Below are 10,521 nucleotides of genomic sequence, written 5' to 3'. Positions count from 1 at the left end.
GAGGCTTTGATTCTGCAGGAAGGTGCTGTGGGGCTGGAAGAGAGACAGGTACCAGCCAGACCTAGACGCGGAGTGTTTGCTGTGGTGAAATAATAAACTTGTTCACTACAGATAAGTAGGTATAAGTCAGCCCAGGCTTACCTTGCTTATTAGACAACCCACTCCTCCTCTAGATTTCTCCTCAGAATCCTTGGGTAGATGACCCATTTACTCCTCTTTGCAGACAGTGTCTGTACAAAATGTTTGAGAACTAATGACCTGTGTTGTAGCTGGTGGGAGTCACCCAGAAGCCAATCAAAGAGCAGAAATCATGTTGTTGGACTCCAACATGTGTGATTTCCCCCTACTTTCCCACATAACATTGAACTCTTCTCTGGGCAAAATTCGATAAAACGGAAAATCGCAAGGACTGGGGAGGACGTGGAGAGAGAGGAATACTTGTACCTTGCTGGTGGCACTGTTGTACGAGTAGGGCGCTTCCTTAAACAAATGTGAATTCAAGTGCGTTATTATCCATCAATCTCTCTACCACGTATACTCCCTAAAGAAATAAAGAATGTAGCATGAACAGACATATGCACACCCATGTTTATTTCAGCCATTTCTAGGCGAGCAAAAACAACTCAAACCCCAACTACAAAGGAATGGATAAACAAGCTCTGGTACATTCATACTAAGGAATTTTATTTTTCAGTGAAAAACAGTGATAACTCTCTTCAACAATGCGAGGCCTGGTCAAAACTAGATAATATTATGCTTAGCAAACTCAGTCAATCCTGCAAATGTAACCATTGTTATAAAGAAACACGAAGAAGAAATGTGGTTTATACACCAATAGACAAGACTTTGACAACTACGAAGAGAGGGGTGGGGCGGGCAGGGAGGGGAGAGGGATGGAGGCAGGACACTCCCTCCAGGTTCCTGACTCCTCAGATCTGCATTGTGGTCTGAGGGGCTAAAAGAGGAGGAAAAGTAAAACTGAAGTGGACCTGGAGTCTTTAGTGACATACAAGTTCATTTCCAACACAAAGAGGAAGAAAAAGGATTAAAAAAAGGAGTGGTCGTTTCTGCTTCGGAATGTTCTATGGAATTATAGGCTAAATAGCACATACAATAATTGTCATTTCTTTTGACCAAAAAACAATTGCAAATAGGGCTCAAGAATCCTGGCTTTAAATAGAATTTTACTAAGACCTCCTCCCACCCCACCCTTACGGCAATCTCTGCCACTTGGTCTTCTAGGCCATCTTTTGGGGGGGAGAACTTCGCACTGTACAAATTGAACTCAAACGCATACTAATTCTAGACTCTGTTTTAGGGAAATGATTTGCATCTTTACCATCATTTCGATGTGACAGATGAGTAAAAGGAGTCACAAAGGTGTTGCTTGCTCAAGATCCTCAACTCACAAGCAGAAGCTGCTAGTTTCCTATCCTGTCAGAGTAAATGGTGCTGCTATTTTTGGTTCAGTGTTCTTTTCCATTTCTGCTTATCGTGATCAGAGAGAGAGAGAGAGAAAGAGAGAGAGATGCAGCTAGCAGGCTACAGTTGTCGGTGGTGGTCGATTGGGGTCGTGAGTAGGGGGGATTGTTTGGTAAAGCCCCATGTAACAAGAGAAATATAAAATATTCCCAACTCTGTGTCAGGAATCACAATGAAAGCTGTAGGCTTCATCATTCTTTAATCACTTGTCAGAACCTGTTATCTCCTTCATGCTATGCCTTTTGAAAAGAGCCAGAGGTGAATCAATCTCACCAGCAATGAGGAACACTCATTGGCAAAGCATTTAAAGAGTGTGGAAAGGGGCAAAACTTATTTTAATCATTTAGGGAAAAATAAGAATTCTATCTATATGCTAAGAAGAGTAATACCATAATGGGATCTAACACTCTAGTGGTAATGAGATTAAGGAGGAATTTGCCATTGACAGGAAACGGGACACTGTGAGCTGCCTGCATTGTCATCCCACTAACAAACTTGGGTTCTCGGCACAAAAGAGTGGATTCCTTGTAACACCACAGAAGATTGTGGTGGTGGGAGAGAGAGTTAGCGGTTGGGACTGCATTCTCCATCGTGTTTTGTACTCCAGGGACATTATCAAATACAAGCATAGTTTCCACTCCTCTTCCTATCCCACCGCCTCCATGGACCTGTTATTGTCTTTACGTGGGGAGGTGGGAGTGACAGTAATGAACGGGATCTTTAAAGGACTCTGTTATGAGCGCAGGAGTTCATCATGCTTGGTCTTATTCCCATACTTTGCCTAACTGCTCCTTTGCCAAGAATGACCTTCCTTTGCCTCTCTCATCCACCTGGCCAACTCCTGTTCTGGTGAAACTTCCTCAGTGAAACTTTCTTGAATCTTCAGGTCCCACTTCCCGCTGTCTGGTTTTGGTACTTTGAACCCTTTTGTTGGTGTCTGTGGGTAGGACAAGTAGTTCATCTACTCTGTTGCTAATGGACAGGTTGGATGTTCTCGGGTACCCTGGGGCATTTCAGAAGAAAGGACTGGTGATCTCTTTGTAGCTATTGAAAACCATAGGGAACACAGTTGTACTGTGACACACATAGTTCATGGGGTCACCATTACTTGGAGTCGACTCAAAGGCAGTTTGATTTTTACGCTGCCGTCGCCATCACGACATTGTCATTGATCCTATCTACATCTGACCGCTCTTTCAACGGTGAGATCTTTGAGTGCAGGTACTAGACCTCTTCATCTTTTTCTCCCAGAATCTACCAGAGTGGTCATCCCAAAGTGGTTGCAATATTAATCTCTGCCCAATGAATACAACGTTTTCTAGAAGAACAACCCCGAGGCTCTGCTTTTATGAACTTGCCAAGGATTCACAAACATAACCTGGTCCAATCCCATTGCTGTGGGAATGTAAAGCAATCACAGATTTCCCAGTATGGGATGGTAGCCCACCAATTTGGATAGGCCCACTTATGTGATTCGTTGCCTTATAAGCCGTGTTAGGCCGATTGACTGGAGAACCAAATCCAGTGACATTCATACAAGTATAAGACAGAGCTTTATACCAAAAAGGGATGATATATCAAGAAAACATCCCAGCCCAGACCAACTCAAGTCTGCGGGTCTGACACTCATCCATAAGTCCCTCTTCAGACTCACACAGCCACATGCAATGATGAAGAATGTGGGAATATCACAAGCTGCTGGGTGCAAAGCCATGTGGATCCAATGGTGCTGGTAACATCAAAGGGCTCCATCAGCTTTCAGGGTGACCAGAAGGCAGGAAGGTCAAGGCAGGGAGAGAGAGGCCAGCCTCCAGAAAGCTATATATTTGGTTGGACCACAAGCTGTGAGCTGATTAACTGACTAAACTCTACCCATATTTTCTTACAGGTGTGATGTTGGCACAAAAAAACCAAAGTAGCATTTCAGCATAGGCAAAGAATTCGGGATATGAGGATAATTTGCTGCCAGGAAAAGTTATGCCAATGAAATAAGATGAGCCCAAGATGCTGAAAATTCAGGTTTGCTGTCCAGCTCTTTCCAGATTATTACCCCACTTTATATCACTTTCTGCTGTCTCACTCCCATGTCCTCCCTGCTGCCATCATCTTTTCTTCCTCTGTCTTCCAATCTGCTTGAAGCCATGGCCTCCATTAGGCTCTCTAACTACTAGTAGGTGGCTAGATGGCAAAGGCAGTCTCTGTACCCAATGTGTCATGTTACTCAAATGAAATTGCCATCAGTGGATTCCTCCTGTACAGCCTCTCTGGCCACATCTCTCTTTGGGAGAGCCTTAGCTAAGTTCTTCCCTTGCCAAGTGTCTTAGTCATCTAGTGCTGCTATAACAGGAGCACCACAACTCGGCGACTTTTCCCAAACATACATTTATTTTCCCACAGTGTAGGAGGCTAGAGGTCAGAATTTGGCGTGCTAGCTTTATGGAAAGGCTGGCTCTCTGTCAGGTCTTTGGCTCCATGGTGATTCTCATCTGACATCTATCTTCCCTAGTCTCTGCTCTGCTGCTTGCTTGTTTAACTCGTTTATATCTCAAAAGAGATGGTTTAAGACATGCCTACAGTAATATGGTCTCATTAACATAACAAAGAAAACCCATTCCCGAATGGGATTCTAACCATACATAGGGGAGTTAGGATTTACCACATGTAAGAGGGGGCTTGAGATCAAACAACATATTGCATTGGGCAAATTTGTACAAGACTTCTTTAAGGTGCTGACAAATAAGGACACCACTTTGAGGACTAAGAAGCCCCTTACTGAAGCCTCAGTGCTTATGAAAGTTGGATAATGAATCAGGAAAACCAAAGAAGAATTGGTGTATTTTAATTAGGGTGTTGGCAAAGAATATTGAACGTACCATGGACTGCCAGAAGAACAAACAAATCTGTTTTGGAAGAAGTAGTGTCCAATGCTCCTTGGAAGTGAAGAGAGCAAGGTTTTGCCTCATGCATTTTGGACCTGCTGGCAGGAAAGAAGGACATGGTAAAGTGGAGGGACAATGAACATGAAGGACACCCTCAACCAGACGAATTGGTACAGTGGCTGCCCCACTAGGCTCAAACATAACAAGAATGGTGAGGATGGCACCGAATTGGTGGTGTTTTGTTCTGCTTTATATTGGGTCACTCTGAGTAGGAACCAACACAGCAGCATCTAACAACAGCAACATTTTAACAAGGGCGATGCTGATCCAAGACTTGTATATTGGTGGGTTTTGCATCATTAATGACATTAGCCCACATTCCTGTTAAAAAGAGCAATTAGAATACCTCCCGATGCTGTGTGTCGCATTCCTCAAGATGCTCAGCACTCACTTGTAAACTCTGCCGGTAAATCTCTGACCAGTACCAGGTGTCCGCTTTTCTTTGTAACCAACCCAGGGCTCCTGTAATTCCAAGCAACTCCAGACTTCCTCTTCTCAAATGCTGGCCCTTAGGGTCATTTGATCACCAGCGCCCTGCCCCAACTCTTCAGTAATTCTAGATTCGTGGCTTCTGTAGAAATAGATTACAGGGAATATCTCTCCCCTGTTGTTGAGCTGATTCATGGGGACCCAATGGGTGTCAGAGGGTTTGGGTGGCCTTCTTGTGCTGTGTGTCTGGGTGGACACACACATCCAATCTTTTCTTTAGCACATGGAGATGTTAACACTTGGCACTGCTCAGGGATTCCATCCATCTCTTTTCTCTTACTTAAAAAAAGGTACTCAAATTTATTAGTGGAGCCAGGGATCTCAACATGATTCAAGACAATCCTGAAATATTTAGTGAATGAATGTTAGCCACATTAAAACTTGGCAAGTCAGGAATGAGATTAGGGATGTTAATTAATCGAGCTGGGGAAGGAGCTTCAAAAGTTTGTGAAACTATGGAATGAAGAGATAATGAAAATTTTCCATGAACTCTGAAGCCATTGGGTAGAGATTATCCATTATATCTCAAAGAAAACTTGAAAGTGAAACAATGGGAACCAAAATTAAGCATTATCTCATGGCTCTGAAATTAATCGAGCTCTTCTCCTACGAATCTAAGTCACTATTCCACAGTTTCCTATTTTTCATTGCAGGCAGGGGGAGACTATTCTTTGCTCTATACCTTGTGTTCAATATTCATATAAAGATTATCTTTAAGACCTATTCCATCTTAGTTTTCTTTCATTATTTTTAATAACAGCCTTATTGGCATCTCATTATATACCATAGATACCATCAAGTTCACCCTCATAAATGTAAAATTAAGTGGTTTTAAGCATATACACAAAGTTGTACATCAATCACCACTACCTAATAATAGAAAATGTATTACCCTCAAATAGACCCCACATTCATTAGCAGTCACTCACATTCCCGACCCTGCAGCTCCTGGACACCCCTGATCAACTTTGTATCTTGTGGAATTGAGGATTTGGGACACTGTACAGAAATGACATCCCACAGTAGGCGACCATTGCGTCTGGCTTCTTTCACTTTGTCTAATATTTTCAAGGTTCATTCAAGTTGCACCAGGTATCAGAACTTTATTCTTTTAATGGCTGAATGATAGTCCATTGCAGGTGCATACCACTTTTTATGTTGCAGCAGTCTTTGGTAGTCAATTTGCCCAATGTGATATGGTGGATTTCTTGGCGTATATGCTTATCACCACTAGTGAGATGAAGATATATGCAACTTTATCAAGATATAAAAGATGTTCCTATAGCTTACCTAAGATTTTCATCACCCTAGGAAGTTTTCTCCTGAATGTCCCTTTCTGGAACAACGTATTGTTTCTGTTGATTGCATGGCAACTCCTAGTGACTCTATAAGCCTCGAATCTTTGGGGAAGCTGATCGCCAAGTCCTTTCTCCAAAGAAGTGATCTACAAACTCGCAACAATGACCTTCGGGTTAGCAGCTGTGTGCTTAACCCTTGCACCACCGGGTCTCTTTCACAGCTTGTCCTCCCCCTAATTAGTACTTGGTCCCCCTTTCATCACCATCCATTGCTTTTGCCAGCTTCGAACTCCCTGAAAATAAAACCATACTGTTGAACTCCTTTGTCTTCATTCAATCAATAACATATTTCTGAAATTCACGGATATGCTATTCATTCTATTTTTTAAAAAAAATTATTGAGTCATATTCTTTGTTGTGATTCTGCCACACATTGCTTATCCAACCTCTTGCTGGTGGATATTTGAGTTGTTTTCTGCTTAATTTGAATAGAGCCAATATGAATATTCTTCTACAAGCCTTTCAGTGTTGTCCATTCATTATCTTGAACGCGTACATCCTGCTAGGTCCTTTTCAACTTTATTGGAAATTGCCAGGTGATTTTTAAAATAGATTGAGCATATTTATCACTGATGATAAACACATGAGCGTTTCAGTTCTCTTCAGCCCTGCTGACACTTGCCGGTCTTCTTAAATTTTAGTCATTCTAATAGATAGTTAGTGGTATTTAATCTTTTACATTTGCTCTTTCCCAGTGACTAATGATGCTGAGTGACTTTTTATGTGCTTACTGCAGATATAAATAATTTGTTTTATTAGTCGTTTATTAAAGACTTTTACCCAGACTTTGTTTGAGTTGTTTATCTTTCTATTATTTATTTATAAGAACTCTGTATTCTTGATAATAGTCTTTTGTCAGATTTATACATTATGAATATGTTCTGCCTTTCATGGCTTATTAATTTGTAAATGATCTATCAAGATGAGCAGAGATTAGTAATACTTCTATGTTTTGCTTTTGATTTCTTCTTTGCTATAAGGATCCTTTGAAAATGTATTACTTGGTTTCCATATATCTAGGAATCTCCTGGATATTTTTCTGTTATTGATTTATAATCTAATTCCATTGCCAGAAAATATTCTTTGAGAGATCTGAGCCCTTTAAAATTTATTGTTATATTTTTATGGTTCAGGTCATGGTTTCTTTATGTGTTTTTTATTTTCCATATTCACTTGGAACAAACTTTCATTCTGCTATTGTTGAATTCAGTACCTGGTAGGTCAAATAGGCTGATAGTTGTTGAGCAAGTCTTCTCCGTCCTTACTGATTTTTTTGTCTACTTGTTCCAGCAATTATTAAGAGTGTTATTGAGGCATTCAACTGTAATTCAGGAGTTATCTATTTCTCCTTGCAGTTCTATCAGTTCTGCTGTTATGTGTATTAGTGAATATGACTGCTTGCGTAACGGACTTTATGAGCATGAAATGACACTCCTTGTGCCTGATAATATTGGTTACTCTGAATGCTACCTTTGTATGACGTTAACATAGCCACGTCACCTTTTATTTTTTAATTTTTTCTCTTATTTGGTTAGAATTGGTCAACCACATATGAATCTTGGTAACACTATAGGTTTCCCATATTTCTACATTGAGTCTAGGCACATTTACCTTAACCAATACTAAATATGCTTCATCAAAATGGTCATAAAGATAATAACACATAGATATGATGCACACAAGAGAAAGAAAATTAATTCAGGTTCACCAAGTCTTTTAGATATTTTGAGTTTATAAATAAGTAACTATTTACTTACTGTTATTCTATAATTTGTAACAGTAAATATGTGTTTTATAGATCTTGATGTCAATTCTCTATTCCTACTAATATCATAACCTATTGAAATCATATTGTATTAGTACACATGGATCGTATATGAGATGACTTCAAAAGTTTGTGGAAAAATGGAGTTCAAAGATAATGAAGTTGTCCTTTTAAAGTATATTCAAATATTAGCTGAACCCTTTTATGATGGGATTAAGGGAAGTGAGATATTCTGCTTTTTATAAAATATAGTTCTCTACAGCTTTAAAAGGGAAAGCTACATCGAGAGCCAAATGAGACCAAATTTATTTATGGCACTACATTATTCACATTAACATACAGTTGCCTTGCTTTTTAAATAAAAACAGAGTAATTTTGTCCTTTTGATGAGATGTTCAGGTCCTTCATATCTAGTGTGATTGTTGCATGTGGACTGACTGTGCGCTGTCTTTGTGTTTGCTTTCTTTTTGTCCCATGAATTCCGTATGCTCTTATGCCAACTTCCTGCTTTCTTTTGGAAAGAAGACAGAATTACCGCTCAATGGCCAGGCTCGCCTTTCCTGTGAATAACGTGGTGCTACACTGGAACAGTAGGAGTTGTGAATAGTCATGGTTAAGAGTCTTGGGAGCATCAGCCATCAGTCGTGAAGTCCATATATCCAACGGGCACTGGGAGGGGCAAGCATGGGGTCTCTCCACAAGGGAGCAACACAAACAATGGACAAAAATGGGGAGTCAGAAGTGGATGAGAGCTATAGGCAGGATTCCATGGAGTCAGGGTGGAGGTGACGAGCCTGAATTATGCAGATGGTAGTGGTCAGCCTGAAACGATTGGATTATTTTTAACCCTATGCCCTAGCAGCACAATCCTTAAGCTCTAGGTTATTGAGCAAAAGGACAATGATTCCCACTCACCAATTGCTCTATAGGAGCCAAAGACTTGGTGATCTGTAAAGGCTGCAGCCTGGGAAACACTCAAGCTTCCCTGTGACAGAACTACACTGCTTCATAGCATCGCTATGAGTCAGAGCCAATTGAGCGGCACACAACATGACCTCATTCATAGCCATAGATTAGGGTATAGGAACACTGGGTCACACTGGTGGAATTCTGCTTCATGCAGTCTGGACCCTCTGTCCGAAGTCTTCCCAGATGGCATATTGTCATTTTAAGACTCTCTTCCTCCGGTCTCCCCTCCATCAGGTGTGACCTGAGGAGCCCTTCCTAGAACATAGTTTCCCATCCGTTTGTTTAGGATAGATAAGGATAAAGATAGATGAGGATAAGGATAGGGACGAATTTGGAGAGATACGTTTAAATTATAAGTTGTCACTGGACAAGCAATATCTTTTTTAATTCTCTACACAGTACAAGATACAAGTTAAAGAGATTAAACTCTTTTTATTGTTCTTGGATTGAACTCTTTTTATTATTGTCTCCTCTGTTAGACATGTACTTCCCCTCTATAGAAAAAAAGAATAGCGAACATTTATATAATAATATATGTAATATTATAAACGTTATTATGAAAATATTAAGCTTCTATGAACTCTGTTCTCATCTGTTCCTGAACACTAGCTGAGAATGAATTATCATTAATTCTGAAGAGAAGTTTTTTCTTTGTGAGTGTAATCCTTGAGAGTTTCCAAATGTTCTCTGTTAAAGCCTTTCAGTTCTAAATTCACTTTCTCATCAGAAACCATCTGGAAAAGCCCTGCAAAGCCCTGTCATCTTTTACCCATTTAACAGTCAATCTCCATCTCACTGTTTAATCAAGGTATCTACTCTCAAACTCATGTCTTCATCGTGTCTAGCCTGATTTTCAAGAAGGCTATTGATAATGACCAGGGGGCATATAGATCAGATGTAATAAAAGGGATGAAGGAGAGAAGAAAGTGGTGATGCCACTAGTGTTGATGCCACCCAGTGCACTCATTTATAGTTTCACCTCTCTCCCACCCCATGGACTTCTTTCTGTACCTTCGTAGTCTGTTTGATACAGTGGTTACTCTTAAGTCATAATCCCTGCATACTCCTGAATATAATGGGAATAGTAATGGCATAAACAACAAGCAAGTTTAAAATGACACTTTTAAATCACATGATCACACACACAGCCTAAATTTGTATACATTTACATAGTTTCGTCTGGTTAAAATAAAAACTCAGTAACAAAACAACAGAAGTAGAAACACTTAAAGAACGGTGTCAAAGTCACGTTTGTTTTAACAGTAAGCTTTGTCATTCTAGGAGGTCCATTAGTGGATTGGGTTTGTGTGATCAATAACAGAATAAAATAATGCAGAAGTTGTAGACATAATAAATTCATATGGAAATACATTCATAAATGAGATGTTCGGGTTGTTGCTTGGTGCCATGAGTCAGTTACAACTCAATAATGACCCTACACAACTGGACATACCTTGCAGAGGGGTAGTGGGGAGATGAGTCACTTAGGGTTCAGTATAGCAATAATGAAACCCACAAC

This window comes from Echinops telfairi, unplaced genomic scaffold, assembly GCF_000313985.2.
Source record: "Echinops telfairi isolate 266 unplaced genomic scaffold, ASM31398v2 ScPeMD7_7439;HRSCAF=8477, whole genome shotgun sequence".
NCBI classification, from domain to species: Eukaryota; Metazoa; Chordata; class Mammalia; order Afrosoricida; family Tenrecidae; genus Echinops; species Echinops telfairi.
The sequence above is the reverse complement of the archived record's forward strand: the minus strand, read 5'-3'. Positions refer to the sequence as shown.